At 42.1% G+C, this 21567-nt stretch overlaps 1 pseudogene; it reads right to left on the reverse strand.

Annotated features, from left to right (window-relative positions):
* LOC115459699 overlaps positions 1-21312 on the reverse strand; it is a 45933-nt pseudogene extending 24621 nt beyond the window's left edge.
* Between the last annotated feature and the right edge of the window lie 255 nt (positions 21313-21567).

Genomic DNA, 21567 nt, shown 5'->3' on the forward strand with positions numbered 1-21567 from the left:
GAACAGACGCTCCACTCCACTCATTATTTTATATACCTCTATCATGTCTCCCCTCAGCCGTCTCTTCTCCAAGCTGAAAAGCCCTAGCCTCCTTAATCTTTCTTCATAAGGAAGTCGTCCCATCCCCGCTATCATTTTAGTCGCCCTTCGCTGCACCTTTTCCAGTTCCACTATATCTTTCTTGAGATGCGGCGGACCAGAATTGAACACAATACTCAAGGTGCAGTCGCATCATGGAGCGATACAACGGCATTATAACATCCTCACATCTGTTTTCCATACCTTTCCTAATAATACCCAACATTCTATTCGCTTTCAGAGCCGCAGCAGCACACTGAGCAGAAGGTTTCAGTGTATTATCGATGATGACACCCAGATCCTTTCTTGGTCCGTAACTCCTAACCATGCAACCTTGCATGACGTAGCTATAAATCGGGTTCTTTTTTCCCACATGCATCACCTTGCACTTGCTCACATTAAACGTCATCTGCCATCTAGCCGCCCAGTCTTGTAAGGTCCTTCTGTAATTTTTCACAATCCTGTCACGAGTTAACACATTTGAATAACTTTGTGTCATCAGCAAATTTAATTACCTCGCTAGTTACTCCAATATCTAAATCATTTATAAATATATTAAAAAGCAGCAGTCCTAGCACAGGCCCCTGAGGAACCCCACTAAGTACCATTCTCCATTGTGAATACTGCCCATTTAACCCACTCTCTGTTTCCTATCCTTCAACCAGTTTTTAATCCACAATAGGACTTTTCCTCCTATCCCATGACCTTCAATTTCCTCTGTAGCCTTTCATGAGTACCTTGTCAAACGCCTTTTGAAAATCCAGATACACAATATCAACCGGCTCCCCTTTGTCCACATGTTTGTTTACTCCTTCAAAGAATTGAAGTAAATTGGTCAGGGCAAGATTTCCCCACACAAAAACCGTGCTGACTCGGTCTCAGTAATCCATGTCCTCGGATGTGCTCTGTAATTTTGTTTTTAATAATAGCCTCTACCATTTTCCCCGGCACCGACGTCAGACTCACCGTCTATAATTTCCCGGATCTCCCCTGACCTTTTTTTTAAAATGGGCGTTACATTGGCCACCCTCCAATCTTCCGGTACCATGCTCGATTTTAAGGATAATTGCATATCACTAGCAGTAGCTCCGCAAGCTCATTTTTCAGTTCTATCAGTACTCTAGGATGAATACCATCCGGTCCAGGAGATTTTCTACTCTTCAGTTTGCATGGGGTTAATGGATATTTAAACAATAGCTTTTGGATTATGTGTCTACAAGACAGTCTTTATAAAAGCATTTTTTTTAAAAGACTTTGCCCTGGTAAATAAGCAGTCAGGGGCTGAAATTTTCTTTTTCCTCCTCATCTTACTATAGACTGGCATTGTGGGATTGGGGAAAGGCAGAACTAGCGAGAAATGCATGGAGGATTTGGACATTGCAATGAAAATATGGGAGACCGATGATGAAAAAATAGTGGCCAGTGAACCATTATTTGCTCGCTTTAATGAAACCGCTTCAGAAGGTTCCCAAAAATATTTTTAAAAATCTTTCATTATAGAAGTTGAATGTTGTTGGCAATAAAATATTATTGCTATAGATAGATACTTTGTATGTGATTTGCTCCCCGCTAGACTTTTACAGATTTAACGGGTTATAATAAAGTTATTATTATTATTATTATGTTACTTTGTGAATAAATTGAATGCTGGGTATTAGGGGATATGTGTTATTGTTGGCATGTGTATTTATGCATGTATACAGACATGTGAGTTTAGAACAGGCCATTATCATATGTATAAGAAGTGTTGCATGTGAAAAACATTTCTAACATGACTCCTAGCATCATTCTTCGAGGAATGGTGTTGCGATAATCATAACTGTTGAGTTATTTATCAGAATTTAAGGGGTGGCCCTAAGGGCTTGAAAATGAACTGGGTGCACACAAGGCTAAAGGTCCACCAGAGCCCCTTTTCTCCTTGCACCAGCCCTGGTGATATGCTGTTGCTGCCATGGGTGGGAAGACCTCACCCTACCCTCACCCACTTATCCCTGAGCTTGATTGTCCTTATAGACACCCAATAAACATAATCTACAGTGAACCCTCTCACTAATAATAATCCTCAATAAACCCACTTTGAAAATATCCCTCATCATAGTGGACCTTTACTCAGTTGCAATATTTGTTGTGTCTTACATCACTGTGAGCCAGATAAAAGCCTTGATTGCCCTATGGAATCAAGCGCTACAGTCTTAAAACCAAAAGACTACCTTACTACAGGAGAACATAGGAACCATGAACTGACTGTAAACTAAAGAACTGCTTAGTTACCTGGGCATGAAATCTAAAATTGCACCAGAAACAAGGGTAGCAAGTGAATACTAGATGGGACTTTTAGGTTATAAGTCTTGGTTTATGTTGATTGGATTAAACTGACAATTACCTGCTTGGATGTTGAAAACTATTGTGAGATTGGAACCTTCCCAGGTTACCCAGTGCCAATGTAACAAAACCCTTAGGGAATACTGGTCATTCCATTACCCTACCAAAAGGTGGGGAAAATGTGGGATACAAATGTAACAAATAAAATAAATAAATAAATAAATAAAATATTGCCCTTAAGGGCCTGCTTACCTACAACTCGCAAGAATGTTGACTTGTTGGTGAATCCACCACGGTTTATGCCAACACAGGTGAAGTTGCCGGCGTCCATTTTATTCCTGCAGGTATGGTTAAGGTAGATATGGCACTCCATTTCTGGTTTCTGTAATCACTATCTTGCGTAACAGTGGCCTGCAGATATATAGAGATGTTCAGAGATTGTGCTGGATAAAATTAGCTGGTTGATAATCAAAATCATTTATGTGATCTGCATCAAGTGCTAACTTATTTATTATGTTTATTAAATGTTCTTATTGCTTTATTTACAGCATAATCAAAACGATGAATATAATAATAATTAGAAATTAATAAGAAAGGAATGTCATAAGTACATAAGTACATAAGTAGTGCCATACTGGGAAAGACCAAAGGTCCATCTAGCCAGCATCCTGTCACCGACAGTGGCCAATCCAGGTCAAGGGCACCTGGCACGCTCCCCAAACGTAAAAACATTCCAGACAAGTTATACCTAAAATGCGGAATTTTTCCAAGTCCATTTAATAGCGGTCTATGGACTTGTCCTTTAGGAATCTATCTAACCCCTTTTAAACTCCGTCAAGCTAACCGCCCGTACCATGTTCTCCGGCAACGAATTCCAGAGTCTAATTACACGTTGGGTGAAGAAAAATTTTCTCCGATTCGTTTTAAATTTACCACACTGTAGCTTCAACTCATGCCCTCTAGTCCTAGTATTTTTGGATAGCGTGAACAGTCGCTTCACATCCACCCGATCCATTCCACTCATTATTTTATACACTTCTATCATATCTCCCCTCAGCCGTCTCTTCTCCAAGCTGAAAAGCCCTAGCCTTCTCAGCCTCTCTTCATGGTAAATATAGGAAAGTCAGCAGTTACATTAAGAAACAATCATCCTACTTTCATTAAAAACAAAGATGCCTAACACTTCTCCCTCCAGGAAGTCCTGGTAGTTTAGGAAATGCCATGGTGAAAAGGTGTGTCTTAAGATGCACTTTGAATTTCTTTAAAACTGGTGCACATCGAATGAATAACGGGAGATTATTCCAGAGGAAGGGGGCCTGAAAATAAAAGGCACTCTTCCCTGTAGCCTCATAGTAGGCTTGTTTAGGATTGGCTAAATGGGTTTGATGGTCATTTATAGATCACAAATAACGAGATAGGGAATATAGAAAGGTTAGCTTTGCCAATATTTGGGAAGGCCTATATATATCATTTATGAGTTAGAACAAGTATTTTAAATTGAACTCTGTACTGAAAAAGAAGCCAGTATAGTTATTTTTCAAAAATTTGGGCCTAATTAAAGAGCAATTCTTTGACAGGGCACCCAAGGTTACCCCTTTCCCTTGAGCGTATTAAGTGGCAGAAGAACACCTAAGCAGAAGCGTAGCACAGCGTGGGGGGAGGTGGAGAGCGGACTGCTGAAGGTGCCGGCACATATTTCAAATGTGGACAGATCGTGTGAAAAATAGGCGCCATCGGAAGTCCATTTGGGGGTAGTGGTCACTCCCCCTGGCGACCCCTGGCTACGCCTCTGCACCTAAGCACTATTCTGCGTCACTATACGTGAGTAGCATAGCATGTAAATGCAAGAGGCGTTCGCATGGGTGGAGCATGGAGATGCGTAGGCGGGGGCTTCCAGTTACTGCATACCTTACAGAGGGCTCCTTTTACTATTGTGCGGTAAGCCCAATGTAGGCTTACTGCTCGCTAAATATGAAGTACTGCCGGGCTGCTGTGGTAGCCCGGCGGTACATCCCACCTGTAGATGCCACCATTTCTGGAGCTACAAAAATTTATTTTTGTAGTGCCAGAATGTACCTGGCAGTAATCGGGAAAGTGCCGTGCACTGCCCAGTTCCACCGGGTTAACGCGGGAGCCCTACTACCACCTCAATGGGTGGCGGTAAGGGCTACCCCTCGAAATGGCTGCATGACAAGTGCTTTACTTGCCACATGGCCATTTCCTGCAGGAGGCAAGACTTCCCTTTTGCCAGCTGAAGTAAAAGGGGCCTCAGTGTGTATGTAAAACAAATGACGATGCCAGCGCTGGCCCCCTTTTACCGCAGCTTGGTAAAAGGGCCCAGAATATAGTAATGGACACCCTTGCCACATTTGGGACCTGCAGTTATATCAGGTCTATAGCTGGTGTAACAGGATGCTCCAAAAAGAGCTAACACTAGTATTCCATAACAGAATCTGGGCACTTAGGTGCCATGATAGAATAGGTTTTCACTGCATAGCACTGGGACACCTAGAAGAAGGCACCCAACTCTTTAATGGCTACATTTTTGTTGAACAACTCGATGCCCAGCCAGAATGTATTTGTTTACATACAGGCAGGGCTAGGGCAGGTGGTGTAAATTGCAGCCAATCAACAGATGAGTGCAAGGGGTCCATGTTTAGCCATGCTCATACCCCTTTCTGAGGTAGATCCCCCGCTCTGCAGGTCCTTTCTGATATTATACTCGGGAACCATTCATTTGAATGCTGTCACTGGTTTAAAGGTGGGGGCCAAAATTTATCCCGATGGTGATGAAATCCAGCTGTTACCCAAATAAATGTCTTCATTGAGGAGGACTGCATATATCCCAGTTCTAATTTTAAACCAATAGATATCCATAGATGTTTAGGATTACATATTCAAGTACTACTTAAATGGAAAGGGCTACCAATACTGAGCTTAAAGATGAGCAGATAAATCATTTGTTAGGAGATGGCTACAGTTTTGAATAGTGAGTCCAAGCTTTCTAACAGCTATGCTGGAATGAAGACAACCAATGTACATATCATAAACATATCTTCCAAACTGCTATCTAAATGCTGCATTTGTTTGACTCTCTGCATTGTGGAGTGGAGGAGTAGCCTAATGGTTAGTGCTTACTCAAAAGCATGGATTAATGAGACAAAGCCAACATGGATTTAGTGAAGGGAAATCTTGCCTCACCGATCTATTACATTTCTTTGAAGGGGTGAACAAACATGTGGATAAAGGGGAGCTGGTCGGATATTATGGATCCGGATTTTCAAAAACATTGACAAAGTACTTCATGAAAACTCCAGAGGAAATTGGAGAGTCATGGGATAGGAGGTAGTGTCCTATTGTGGATTAAAAGCTGGTTAAAAGATAGAAACAGAAAGTAGGGTTAAATGTCAGTATTCTCAATGGAGAGAGTAGATAGTGGGGTTCACCAGGGGGTCTGTGCTGGAACCATTGCTTTTACATATTTATAAATGATTTTGATGGGAGTAACTAGTGATGTAATTAAATTTGCTGGCAACACAAGTTATTCAAAGTTGTTAAATTGCAGAGGATTGTGAAAAATTACAAGAGGACCTTACGAGACTGGGAGACTGGACATCCAAATCACAGATGACGCTTAATGTGAGCAAGTGCAAAGTGGTGCATGTGGGAAGGAGGAACCCGAACTATAGCTACATAATGCAAAGTTCCACACTAGGAGTCACCGACCAGGAAAGGGATCTAGGTGTCATCATTGATGATATGTTGAAACCCTCTGCTCAGTGTGCTGCGGCGGCTAAGAAGCAATAGAATGTTAGAAATTATTAGGAAAGGAATGGAAAACAAAAATGAGGATGTTATAATGCCTTTGCATCGCTCCATGGTGCAACTGCATCTCAAATATTGTGTGCAATTCTGGTCACCACATCTCAAAAAAGATACAGTGGAATTGGAAAAGGTACAGAGAAAGGAGATGAAAATGATAAAGGGGATGGGATAACTTACCTATGAGGAAAGGCTAAAGCTTGTTTACTCTTTCCAAAAATACTAGGACTAGGGGACATGCAATGAAGCTGCAAAGTAGTAAATTTAAAATGAATCGGAGAAAATATTTCTTTACTCAACAAGTAATTGAAGTCTGGAATTCATTGCCAGAGAATGTAATAAAAGCTGTTAGCTTAGTGGGGTTTAAAAAGATGTTTGGATTGCTTCCTAAACCGAAAAGTCCATAAGCCATTATTAAAATGATTTGGGGGGAAATCTGCTGCTTTTTTCTAAGATAAGCAGCATAAATATATTGTACTGTTTTGTGACCTGGATTGGCCACTGTTGGGAAACAGGATGCTGGCTTGATGGACCTTCGGTCTGTCCTGGTATGGCAATACTTATGTACTTATGCAGTGGGCTGCAGACCATGGAAATTGAGTTCCATTCCTACTACAGCTTTCTGTGATCCTGAGCCAGTCACTTTACCCTCCATTGCACTGGTACAAAAACTGCTTTGGTGGTAATAGAAAGGCAGTATATCAAATTCCTTACCCTATCAATCATGCCTCAGCAAAGGTCTTGCTCAAGGTGTCGTAGAGAAGACCAGTACTTACTGTGCTTATTCTATGCTATGAATTACAGAAGACAGGTGATAAGAAATGTAATAACTATGTTTATTAATAGGGAATGGATCAATTGCTAACTCCAAAAACATTAGCTGAGGATACATCTGTAAAGTGGTGAAGAGGATTTTATATAAGTGCAGGTTGCAAAACGAGGACTTGCCACTGAAACTTTCAATGACAGAGAGAAGCAGTATAGTAAGATTTTAAATAAACAAATAGGAACATTAATTTTAGCTTCACACTAGAGAGCCGCACGGGAATGGGTATAGCGGGAATCCTGTTGAACCTGCAGGATACGCACAGGTATGGAAGAATTCCACAGGATTCCCGTGGGGATGGAAAAAGTTCTCATGAGTTCTCCAACGGAAGTGTAGTCCTAGGGCCAGCTCTTTTTAACGTATTTTGTGAGCGATATTGTGGAAGGGCTGTCTGGTAAGGTTTGTCTCTTTGTGGATGATACTAAACTCTGCAACAGGGTGGACACCGTGGAGGGTGTGAATGACATGAGGAAGGACCTAGCGAAGCTAGAGGAATGGACCGATATTTGGCAACGAAGGTTTAATCCCAAAAATGCAGGGTCATGCACTTGGGTCGCAAAAATCCGAGGAACCAGTACAGTATAGGGGGTGTAGTGCTTCAGTGTGCAACAAAAGAGCGGGACTGGGGATGATTGTGTCTGACGACCTTAAAGCTTTCAAACAAGTAGAAAAAGCGATGGCCAAAGCCAGAAGGATGCTTGGGTGCATAAAGAGAGGCATGGCCAACAGGAAAGAAGGAGGTAATAGTGCCATTGTATAAATCTCTGGTGAGGCCTCATTTGGAGTACTATGTGCAATTCTGGAGACCACAATTATGGAAAGACATTAACAGGATGGAGTCGGTCCAGAGGGCAGCTACGAAATTAGTAAGCGGTTTTGAATGCAAAAATTATAGGGACAGGTTTAAGAACCTCAACATGTATACGCTGGAAGAGAGGAGGGAGAGAGGAGACATGATAGAAGCCATAAAATAACTTTGCAACAGTAACTGAGAATTATGAGCACAGCTATTCCTCTGTGAACAGGCTATGAACAGGTTAAGAATCACTGAGAAGCTAAATCATAAGTACTATACAGAATGTGAGTCTCATGTCAGCTTGCTCCTTCTGTTGGAGACACAGGCAGATATGGAGTCATACAAAGATATATGTGGCAAGAGAATACTATAATGTAAGAGGGAAAATTTGCTGTTGACCATGAAAAGCAGATAATGGAAAAGACACAACTTTAGTTGCTGGGAAGATGGTTTTTGCAAAGTAGGATAACCTTACTAACTTTACTTATGATAAGCAAATATGTTATGAAGAACTTTGCTTCTGTAAAGATAGAATTTGCTAGAATGAGAGAAATGCTGACGTTGTACTTCCAATACTAGTCTATGGGAGAAAGAGTATAAAAGGAGAATTATGGAGAGAGACAACCAGAGAGCTAATGTCAGAGGTCACGTTTGTGTCCTGGCTGCTGTCTCATATGAGAATTAATTAATTCTATTATGTAGTCTAATTGTATTCCTGATGGTAAGTGTAATAATAAACATTATTGATTATTCTCATATTATTACTATAGCCTTCTGTGTCTTTCTGTCTCTCCACCTGGTGGTGTTAGGACCATATTCTCTGGAGTGCTGGACATTCCAGCTTGCAGGTAAATAGTAACTTTATACTTGGGAGAGGGCAGAAAGATAAACAGCATTTATATACAGGAAGAGAGCCTTTTTCAAATGAAGGAGAGCTCTGGAATGAGGGGGCATACAACGAAGTTGAGAGGGAATAGGCTTAGGAGCAACCTGAGGAAGTATTATTTCACAGAAAGGGTGGTGGAAAGCGTGGAAATGGCCTCCCGGTGGAGGTGGTGGAGTCGAGGACTATTCCAGAATTGAAAAAGGCATGGGATAAAGCATGTGGGATCTCTAGGAACAGGACAAATTAGGGGTTACAGAGGATTGGGCAGACTGGATGGGTCATATGGCCTTTATCTGCCATCATCGTTTCTATGTTTCTAAAATCTATGGTGACCTCTTTAATGAGACTTGGAATCATTAAAAGAGCCACTTGGAGCACCAGAAAGTGTACGGAGAAACGTATGAGAGAGGCAATGGAGCACCAGACTGAGGCTTGGAACACTCATTGGCTGAATAGTGAAAATCATCCAAAATCACGGGAGGCTGTTGGGGTTGGGAGAAACAGATGACCGAGAGCAAAGTAAAGAATAGCGTCATTTCCTGCAAGTATGGGTAGGGATGGAGGAGATTAATTGTGGGGGATGGGAGGGAAGAAATGGATCTTAGCAGGTTCGGGTGGGTATGGGTTAGATTCCATTGGGGATGGGCAGGGATGGATGAAATTTCTGTGCCTGTGCAACTCTACTTCATGCTGAATGTTGAAATAGAATAGGGAGAAAGAGGACACTACAGGAAATGATATTTTGTAACAAATTTAAAAGTGTCTGGGCATGAAATTCCTCACACATAGGGTTGGTTTAGATGGAGTGCAGGCAGAAGATATGGGTAGTGCTCCTGAAATTTCCCTCCACCGCTCTGGCACTCTCCATATAATGCAGAAGCAAGAAGTAGGAAAGGTAGGCTCTTCTAAAATCGGAGGAGACGTCTATAAAGAAACAATTCTTTATTGCAAGAGAAGTGACAACGACTCAACAGAGCTGTGTTTCGGCGCTAGCTCGCGGCCTTCTTCAGGAGTCTTATGATGTATAGCTGATTGTGTAAAGTCGATAGTTTGTTACAAAAAAACTTTCATATAAGGTATAAACTTCCGCTGTCAGAACAGAGAAGTGCACCGTACTGTAGCAATCTCTTCAATGTAACAAGCTATCACTTTACACAATCAGCTATACATCATAAGACTCCTGAAGAAGATGTGAGCTAGCACCGAAACACAGCTGTGTTGAGTCGTTGTCACTTTGCTTGCAATAAAGAATTGTTTTTTTATAGACGTCTCCTGTGGTTTTTAGAAGAGCCTACCTTTCCTACTTCTTGCTTCTGCAACCTTTTACGTAGGAACCAGTGTACCTCCACCCCTTTGGTGTGGTTTTCTTTACTCTCCATATAATGCCAGGGCAGTGCGAGGTGTTTTGCTCAGCTATACCGATAGCAGTAATATTCAGCCACAATGGACTAGATTCTATAAAAGGCACTATTCTATAAAGGATCCGCACCCTTTACAGAAAAGCGCTAAGCACATAAATGGCGACTAACTTACAATGCCGGCAATTGCGCCTGCTGAAAGCAGGTGTAAATGCCGATGCCTAAATTAGGAACCAATGGGGTCTATTCTGTAACAATGTTTGTAAATTCTGGGAACCTCCCCAAAATGACCATGACCACACCCCCTCGAATTTACACACTATAGGATTTATGCGTGGAGCGTTATAGAATATGATTCACCTGTAAATCCCAATTAAGATCAATGAATGGCAATCATTGGTTGTTAGCAGCCAATCATTGGCACGGATTGGCTCATTAATCATTAAGTTGCATGTACAAATCAGCAATGAGTGCTGATTTGCACGCAACTTTAGTCGCCATATATAGAGTCCTCCAGTATCTGTACAGTTACGTGGCTTAAAGTGGGACAGAAAATTTGCTTTTCTAACTTAAACCCCTTGGCTATACATAGAGGTGGCAATTCTAATCACTGAGCACCTCCTTTAGATAACAGGACCTAGGTGCCATAGCGTAATCTATAATGGAACCTAAAATTGTGGAGGAGTGGTCTAGTGGTTAGAGCACCATCCTAAATCCAGCGGTGGCCTGTGCAAATCCCCTGCTGCTCCTTGTGATCTTGCAAGGTCCACTTAACCCTCCATTGCCTCAGGTACAAACTGATGTGAGCCCCTGGGGACAGAGAAATATCCAGAGTACCTGAAGGTAACTCACCTTGAGCTACTACTGAAAAAAGGTGTGAGCAAAAATCTAAATAATAAAATAACATTTAGATGCTCGCCTTTATTGCCAGCCAGAGACATGGTGTAAGTGCGGATACCTAAATGTGGCTGGGAGGCACATACCTTATAGAGCGTCATAAGTGGGTGCCACATTTGTGCTCCACCCCTGTGCATGCCTCCCTTGCAAATATGCACCTTGTGAGTTAAAGCTGGTATTTGCAGAATAGTGCTTAGGCACCCTGCTAGTAGGTAGGTTCGTGTGTAAATATGGCACCAAGGTCATAGCCTTGCCTTTCCTAGGTGCCTAGGTTCCATTACAGAAGACAAGTCGTTTATTCTTGTATACCACTGATATCTCCATAGCGGGTTCAGTGCGGGTTTACAATACTTAGCAAGCATGTTTATAGTAATATGTATTACTTTTGAGAATCGGTTTGCGGTAAGTTTTGAGACTTACTGGTTGAGTAGACAATATACAGAGAGCAGATTTAACAGTGGGCTTTTACAATAGATATTTTTACAGTAGGACAGATTGACAATAGGAATTGGGGTGTTGCCCTGGGTTTTATGGGAATGTTCTTTAGAGTGAGTGCTGCTGGTATCGAGTGTCAGGGTTTTGGGGAAAAAGAAAGTTTTCAACCCTTTCTGAAGTATTGGTAGCATGTGCAAGTTTGTGAATAATGAGATAATCAGTGCCAATAATTGGCATTCTAACAAGCTATTATTAGCACTAATTAGATTAGTTAGAACTTACGCACTGTGAGAAGGTATGAGGCTGTCCTATACGGTGTAGGCCACTAGAGGGCGCTAGAAGAAGGTGGAGTCACTAGGAACGGGGAGAGCCCTGGGAGGGTCCACAGGTGCAGGTGTTATAGGCTGGGTCCTGGGTAGCTAATTAACCACTTTATACCCCACCTGAGTTGTGAAAGGAGGGAAGTGAGCTAGCAGCAGAAGAAGAGAGAGCCCCTGAAAGATACTGGCTAACCTTATGGACTTGGGGGTGGACTGGGTGTCCAAAGGAGATCAGCAGGCTGAAGTCCTGGGGTAAGAAGTCCCTAAAGCTTAGAGTTTGACTGTGTGTCTAGAACTGTGTGTTCAAAGAGGGACTGTGTGTCCGAAGTACTAAGAGAAGCAGGCTGCAAAGCCTGGGGTTGAGAGTCCCCAAAGTATTGGTGTAGTACTGAGCCCATGTATCTGTGTGGGAGGCTCAGTGTGAAGACCTATGAAAGTATAAAAGTGGTTTAAGCTAGAAAGAAGTGTGCCCAGGGGCTGGAATAAAGAGTTCCGAGATATATGCAGTTGGTGAGACCTGCTTAATTTGCTGAGTGGAAACCAGGTCACCCTAGTGAGAAGGGGAGCACACTAATCTGCATATGATTTGCATATTGCGAACCAGGTCCCTCGAGTGAGAAGGGGGATATCACAGCACATAACTTTAGGCCTACATTTTATGCATGAGTGTAAAAAAGGGGTGTAGAGAATGGAGGGTCATGGGCAGAATGGCGCATTCTTAGAATTTACGCACATGGTTATAGAATAACGGGGATACGTGTCTAATTTAGTTTGCACATTTGCACCACATTTTTAGTTGGTGCAAATGGCCAAGCCTAAAGTTAGATACAAGTCCCAGGCGTAAGCACTATTTTATAAATAGCATCTAACTCTAAGCGAGGCTTCTAGAATATTTTTTGGTGCCAAATTTTAGGTGTCATAGGGTCTAGCCCTATATGTACAGTTGCTGCGGGTGAATGCTGTTCATACATTCATAGTAAATGACGGCAGATAAAGACCTGAACGGTCCAGCCAGTCTGCCCAACAAGATAAACTCATTTTACATGGTATGTGATACTTTATACCCGAGTTTGATTTGTCCTTGTCATCTCAGGGCCAGACCGTAGAAGTCTGCCATGCACTGTTCTTGTACTAAAAGTTCTGAAGATTCTGGAATCCTAAAGAGTTACAAGATTCTGGAATCCCAATTAGTAGCAACATTCCATGTAGAACCCCAAGAGTAACATAGTAAATGACGGGCAGATAAAGACCTGAAGGGTCCATCTAGTCTGCCCAACAAGATAAACTCATTTTACATGGTATGTGATACTTTATACCCGAGTTTGATTTGTCCCTTGTCATTCTCAGGGCACAGACCGTAGAAGTCTGCCCTGCACTGTTCTTGTACTAAAGTTCTGAGATTCTGGAATCCTAAAGAGTTACAAGATTCTGGAATCCCAATTAGTAGCAACATTCCATGTAGAACCCCAAAGAGTCACATAGTAAATGACGGCAGATAAAGACCTGAAGGGTCCATCTAGTCTGCCCAACAAGATAAACTCAATTTACATGGTATGTGATACTTATATGTTATACCCGAATTTGATTTGTCCTTGCCTTTCTTATGTACGTCATCTTGGGTGAATGTCTTCAGAAAGATGGCTACTCAATCTCATTCCCAATAAATAATTCATTAATATTTAGCTCTGTCCACTCATCTGGATATTGGTGCTGGATTATTTAAACACAGTGACCAATGTTTTATACAAATGCTGGTCATAGTGTCTAAATATTGTCCCGTATGTTTATAAAATGTGCTTCCAAGGACAGGATTGGGCCCTTGATAAATTTGTTCTGGATTACTGATGCTTAAGTACTACCATATATTTTTATTTCATTGTACCTTCACTATGTTTTTAGCCTCCATTTCATTTATCTCTTTGTTATATTATAACCAGCTATTCAAACATTTCTAGCCTCTAAATATTAAATTAAAAGTAAGTGAGATGTGTGAGGGTAGTTTTCCAGCATTAAAGTATTAGATATTTCAAGTTTATTAAAGATCCTGTGCTATTATTAACTCTACTCAACACACAATAACGGTTACGAGTTGAAGAAACCATTGTTCAATGATTACATTTTCTGCTGGATGTTTCCATTCTACTGTAGTCCTGAGACGGGAACTAGTCACTGTGCAGCTGATGATGAACGGCTCCCCTTTTATTCGTACATGGTCTTGCGTTCCAAAGTCACAGAGGGAAGCTCCAGATAAGCTAAGAAAAATACAAAAAACAAAAGGTAATTGAATCACCTGTATTGTACAATTCAACAGGAAAAGCTTTTGCACTCTTTCACTGCCAGTGGCATTATTGTTCAATAGTTTTACAAAGAGAGCTAATATAGCATCATGTCTACAGACACACATTAACTCATTTTCAAAAGAGAAAACATCTCAAAAGCAGCACAAAGTGGCAGATGGACGGTTTTCTTGTAAAATGTCCAAGTTGCAATTTTCAAAACTCAAATTGAGACATTTAACTCTGCAGTTCATGTAATCACAATGGGGGCGGTGTTGGAGGCATGGTATTGGGTGGGCTTAAAATCTGGACTTTTTCAACGATAATGCAGGCACGTTTTAAATTCAAGTTTTATTTTGTTTGTTATACCACTCACACTCAACGGCAACCATAAAATAAATTAATCAGGAAAAAAAGGTCCAGTGCAAAAAGAAGGTATGTTTTTTCTCTAGACCTGTTTCAGCCACAACTAACTCACAAAAGGTTGTCCTAATTGATCAGCTAACACTGGCGGTATTAAGGCATGACCTCTCCCTTAATTTCCCTGTGATCACTGACCCCCCTCTCACTCCCCACAAAGATGTGACAGAGACAGTAGATACCAGGTTCTATGACTGCTTCAGATTTTATGGTCATTCCCATGAAGCAGCAAGCAAGTGGATGGAGTAGCCTAGTGGTCAGTACAGAAAGCAGTAAACCACAGGACCCAGGCTCAGTTCCCACTTTAACTCTTTAATTTCAATAACATATGTGAGCCCTCCTGAACATAGAGATACCTCCTGTACCTAAATATATAAGTGACCTGCAGCCTGAGGGCTATTGCAAGTGGTGGACCTTTAGGTACATTAGGTTTTTTCTGTTCATGGAGGGCTACTATACAATATGAAAGGGTTTAAGTGGATTTGTACCTGGTGCCTTTAAGTGAAGTCTATTATATTGACCACTAGGCTGTCCCTCTGCACTGTTGGGATTTTGTGTGGCCAGTTTACTAGGAATGCTGCCACAGGATATTTTAATTTACAGATGGACGTTTTGAGCATGAAAACATCTAGCTCAAAGCCATAATCAAATCCTAATTTTAGATATTTTTCTGGTTCAGTATGGCTTTGAGCTAGATATCGTTTGAGATGTTTTCAGCAAAATGTTTCATTTTGACTTAGATGCCATATTGAAAAATTTCCTCTGTCCACACCATCAGAACTGGCTTTCATAAATATTATTTTCACTATCAATGCCATATTGCTAACCATTAGCAGAATGGTACACATCTGTATCACATTTTCACCACTATCATCTATGCATCATAGAACCAATACTGGTTTCATGAAAACTATCTTTGTCCTTGCTGGGACCATGATAATAAGTAAACTTGCATCCGTTCAGTTCAAGGATCATCATTAGAGAGGAATATCACAGAATTGATCAAGGTAAGCTAAAACACCTACCTTTTTCAACCTCAGATTGACTTCCTCTGATAATTTCTGGAGGCCGTTTACCAAAGCTTGACAACTGTAAGGATCCTGTATGAAACATCTGCACATTCCGGATAGTGATTCCAATCTGAGCACTGTAGGATATGTTTTCTGATGGGACTAGCAAGCCTGATTCTGTTTTGCGAGAAACTTGAGGAAAGTGATGGTCAGTTATAAGACATGGGATGACAGCATCCGTGCCTTCAATAGTATTCACTCTCCACCAAGGCATATACCATAGAGCTCCGGATCTATCCAAAAAAAAAAAAAAAAAAAGAATGTGAAATTAGAGTGAATGAAATGCAGACTGATTATTTTTTAAACCTAGTATGAATAATATAGTCTAAAGACCAACAACTGCACAGAGAGTGTTAGCCAGCTCTGTGGTCTGGCATGTTTGTACTTACAGAATACCTCTAGCTCCTTTGTTTTGTGATTCATAAGAACATAAGAATAGCTATACCGGCCATTTGTCAAGAGGCGCAACTGAAATCTTTACTTGGAAGGTGCAGAAAGTTATTTGTTATCTTGAATGGTGTGCAGCATATATATATTAATGTTTCCCCCTGAAGCAGCTGAAAGAGGTGAAACAGGGAACCCGTCGGGATTTGGAAATTAAGAAATGAAACTGGATGGTAATATGTCAAGATGAAAAAGATACTGGGAAATTCAAGATAAGTACTGTGTATATAATCGTGGCAACATTTTTCATATGCTTTTTTCAGCTTTTTCTGTATCTGTTGAAGGTGTTTTGTCATTTTGATAACATGCAAATAGAAAATAAGTGGAATTTTTTTATGACATGATTAAAAAGAGCCTCCCACATTTATGAAGGTCTGTCCTTACAAGTAGGTGTGACTCTGGTTTGGACTGAAGTCTTTTTTCTTCACTTTATATTTATAGGATATAAATATGTGACAGTCCTCGAGATACAGAAATTATTTATATAGAATTTGATTTGAATTGATGGTAATTGAAATCACCCATTATTATACTGTTGCCCAATTTGCCAGATTTCTTCATCTGTCTGTTCCCTTCATACATGGAATTACTATCCATAATGATTCCACACTGCTATCTGTTTCATGTATAATGTTTAATCTGTTTGACTCAATTCCCTCTCTGACATATAGTGCAACCCCCCCCCCCCTCCAAGTTGATTCTATCATTGTCCATATAATTTGTACCCTGTTAACACAGTCGGGGGCATTTTCGGAAAGAAAAGGACGCCCATCTTCCGACACAAATCGGGAGATGGGCGTCCTTCTCTCAGGGTCGCCCAAATCGGCATAATTGAAAGCCAATTTTGGGCAACCTCAACTGATTTCCATCACGGGACGACCAAAGTTCATGGGGCGTGTCGGCACCGTACCAAAGGCGGGACCTGGGCGTGATTAAGATATGGGCGTCCTCGGCCGATAATGGAAAAAAGAAGGGCGTCCCTGACGAGCATTCAAAATTGTTAAATCGCGGGAGGAATTGTGAAAAATTACAAGAGGACCTTATGAGACTGGGAGACTGGGCGTCTAAATGGCAGATGATGTTTAATGTGAGCAAGTGCAAAGTGATGCATGTGGGAAAGAGGAACCCGAATTATAGCTACGTCAAGCAAGGTTCCACGTTAGGAGTCACGGACCAAGAAAGGATCTAGGGTGTCGTTGTTGATGATACGTTGAAACCTTCTGCTCAGTGTGCTGCTGCGACTAAGAAAGCAAATAGAATGTTACGTATTATTAGGAAAGGAATGGAAAAGATGTTATAGTGCCTTTGTATCGCTCCATGGTGCAACCGCACCTCGAATATTGTGTTCAGTTCTGGTTGCCGCATCTCAAAAAAGATATAGTGGAATTAGAAAAGGTGCAGAGAAGGGCGACGAAAATGATAAAGGGGATGGGACAACTTCCCTATGAGGAAAGGCTAAAGTGGCTAGGGCTCTTCAGCTTGGAGAAAAGGCGGCTGAGGGGAGATATGATAGAGGTCTATAAAATAATGAGTGGAGTTGAACGGGTAGATGTGAAGCATCTGTTTATGCTTTCCAAAAATAATAGGACTAGGGGGCATGCGATGAAGCTACAATGTAATAAATTTAAAACAAATCGGAGAAAATGTTGTCTTCACTCAACGTGCAATTAAACTCTGGAATTCTCTCCTCACATGCTATTCTTGACCCACTACAATCTGGTTTTCGCCCTCTCCACTCAACCGAAACTGCGCTTACTAAAGTCTCCAATGACCTATTACTGGCTAAATCCAGAGGTCAATATTCCATCCTCATTCTTCTTGATCTTTCCGCTGCTTTTGACACTGTCGATCACAGCATACTTCTCGATACCCTGTCCTCACTTGGGTTCCAGGGCTCTGTCCTTTCCTGGTTCTCTTCCTACCTCTCCCTCCGCACCTTTTGTGTTCTCTCTGGTGGATCCTCTTCTTCTTCTATCCCTCTGCCTGTCGGCGTACCTCAGGGTTCTGTTCTTGGTCCCCTCCTCTTTTCTATCTACACTTCTTCCCTTGGTTCATTAATCTCATCCCATGGCTTTTCCTACCATCTCTATGCTGATGACTCCCAAATCTACCTTTCTACCCCTGATATCTCACCTTGCATCCAAACCCAAAGTTTCAGCGTGCTTGTCTGACATTGCTGTCTGGATGTCTCAACGCCACCTGAAATTAAATATGACCAAAACCGAGCTTCTCATTTTCCCCCCACAAACCCACCTCCCCGCTCCCCCCGTTTTCTAATTTCTGTTGATGGCTCTCTCATTCTCCCTGTCTCCTCAGCTCGAAACCTTGGGGTCATCTTTGACTCTTCTCTCTCCTTCTCTGCTCATATCCAGCAGATTGCCAAGACCTGTCGTTTCTTTCTTTACAACATCCGTAAAATCCGCCCCTTTCTTTCCGAGCACTCTACCAAAACCCTCATCCAACCCTTGTCACCTCTCGTTAGGCTACTGCAATCTGCTTTTTGCTGGCCTCCCACTTAGTCACTTCTCCCCTCTCCAGTCGGTTCAAAACTCTGCTGCCCGTCTCATCTTCCGCCAGGGTCGCTTACTCATACTACCCTCTCCTCAAGACCCTTCACTGCTCCCTATCCGTTTTCGCATCCTGTTCAAACTTCTTCTACTAACCTATATATGTACGTCACATCTGCTGCTACCCCAGTATCTCTCCACACTCGTCCTTCCCTACACCCCTTCTCGTGCACTCCGCTCCATGGATAAATCCTTCTTATCTGTTCCCTTCTCCCCTACTGCCACTCCAGACTTCGCGCCTTCTGTCTTCGCTGCACCCTAAGCCTGGAATAAACTTCCTGAGCCCCTACGTCTGCCCCATCCTTGGCCACCTTTAAATCTAGACTGAAAGCCCACCTCTTTAACATGGCTTTTGACTCGTAACCACTTGTACCACTGCGCCTCCACCTACCCTCCCTCTCTTCCTTCCCGTTCACATTAATGGATTGATTACTTTATTTATTTTTTGTCTATGTAGATTGTAAGCTCTTTGAGCAAGGACCTGTCTTTCCTTCTATGTTTGTGCAGCATTGCGTAGCCTTGTAGCGCTATAGAAATGCTAAAGTAGTAGTAGTAGGAATTTGTTGCCAGAGAATGTGGTAAAGGGGGTTAGCTTAGCGGAGTTTAGAAAAGGGTTTGGACGGCTTCCTAAAGGAAAAGTCCATACATCTTATTAAATGGACTTGGGGAAAATCCACTATTTCTGGGATAAGCGATATAAATGTTTTGTACATTTTTGGGACCTTGCCAGGTATTTGTGACCTGGATTGGCCACTGTTGGAAACAGGTGCTGGGCTCGATGGGACCTTTGGTCTTTCCCAGTATGGCAATACTTGTGTACTTATGTACTTACTTGGTCCCTTCTTTTTCACGAACAAGTCCCCAAAAAAGTGCCCCAACTGCCCAGATGACCACCGGAGGGAATCGGGGATGACCTCCCCTGACTCCCCCAGTGGTCACTAACCCCCTCCCACCAAAAAAAAGAACTTTAAAAAACATTTTTTGCCAGCCTCTATGCCAGCCTCAAATGTCATACCCAGCTCCATCTCAGCAGTCTGTAGGTCCTTGGAGCAGTTTTTAGTGGGTGCAGTGCACTCATACAGGCGGACTCAGGCCCCCCCCCCCCTACCTGTTACGCTTGTGCTGGTAAAATGGGAGCCCTTCAAAACCCACCAGAAACCCACTGTACCCACATGTAGGTGCCCCCCCCTTCACCCCTTAGGGCTATGGTAGTGGTGTACAGTTGTGGGGAGTGGGTTTGGGGGGGGGTGTGGGGGGCTCAGCACACAAGGTAAGGGAGCTATGTATCTGGGAGCAATTTGTGAAGTTCACTGCAGTGCCCCCCTAGGTGTCCTGGTATGTCAGAGGGACCAGTGTACTATGAATGCTGGCTCCTCCCATGACCAAAGGGCTGGATTTTGGTCGTTTTTCAGATGGGCGTCCTCGGTTTCCATTATGGCCGAAACCGGGGACGACCATCTCTAAGGTCGACCTAAATGTTGAGATTTGTGCGTCCCCGAGCTGTATTATTGAAATGATAGATGGACACCCATCTTGTTTCGATAATACGAGTTTCCCCCACCACCTTCGCCTGGACATCCTTATAGATGGGCGCCCTTAGAGATGTGCGTCCCCGTTCGAAAATGCCCCTCCACGTCTCATTGATTGCCCTCCTTCCACCTTTGGTCTACCCTTGCTTTGTTGCTTGTTGCTGATTTTTGGTGTAGGGTGTTTGTCTCCTATTTGCATTTTTGTGTTAAGAGTGGAGGAGTGGCCTAGTGGCTAGAGCACCACGCTTGCAATCCAGAGGTGGCTGGTTCAAATCCCACAGCTACTCCTTGTGATCTTGGGCAAGTCACTTAACCCTCCATTGCCTCAGGTACAAAATTAGATTATGAACCCAACAGGGAAGTACCTGAATATAATTCACCTTGCACTACTAGTGAAAAAGGTATGAGCAAAATCCAAAATAAATAAATATGATCTATTACATCATACCATATGTAATGATTTTATCTTGTTGAGCAGACTGGATGGACTATATAGGTCTTTATTCGCCATCATCTACTATATTACTATTTAGGTGAGAGCATTTACACCTGCTCTATGTTTTTGCCTAAATTATAGGTGAATATTTCACCTGTTAAAGGAAAGTACACATAGGCACCCTCTAGATACGTAAATATAGATGCACTGGTATAAAATTCCTCTCTGTGAGGTCTATTTTCAAACTCCCTCTGATATTTAAGTACCTGTGGAACTGCAAGTAAATTTTGAAAGGGAAACTCCATATGGAGACTCCTTTGAAAATCTATGATCCAATGGGCATGAGGAGTCCAAAGGTTCATGTAAACATGGGGAATTAAAATAAACTTCCTGTATGTATTTTGCTAGGGTGGCCCTTGGCTGTGGGGCCCCACCACCACCCTTTCTCCCGCATTGGGGGAGGAGCAATTTTCCAACGGTTGATCTTAAAATTGCAGCCTACAAATCTGGCTATTGAAATGTTGCTCTGACTGGTTGAATATCATATTGCACGATAAGTAATGTCTCCTTTACCTTTTACATAGACGTGTATCTTTGCTTGTCCCGGATTGCTTCTATTGGTGTATACACATCTGTAAGTTCCTGTTTAGAGTAAGGGACTTGCTTAATAATTAGACTGCTGGTTACCACCCACAGTGATCACATTGTTCTGCATGAATTTTGATACAAGCCATGTACATTAGAATTCCCCCAGCAGTGTAAATGTAGCAGCTGTCCTTTGTTCAGGATAAGCTCCTCCACAGCAGGCTCAATGGTTGGAGATCCTGTCCCTAGAAACAAGAAAGAAAGGGCAGGTTGGTCAATTATCCAAAATGTACCACCTCTTGTCTTGCTTTAAAAGATTTATCAGGTGCTATTGTACATCATTAGTGGGAAAATGTTGTCTCATGGGGAAGTGGTATTGTCTGTAGTTAATATGGAAAATCTTTGTGATATTCCGGTTGACTTCCCATCACCACATTTTGTGGCAATGTGACAAAAGAAACAATGAGGATAATATTCAGTCTGTGGCAGTCAACATTTTT

Source organism: Microcaecilia unicolor, unplaced genomic scaffold (assembly GCF_901765095.1).
Source record: "Microcaecilia unicolor unplaced genomic scaffold, aMicUni1.1, whole genome shotgun sequence".
Lineage (NCBI taxonomy): Eukaryota > Metazoa > Chordata > Amphibia > Gymnophiona > Siphonopidae > Microcaecilia > Microcaecilia unicolor.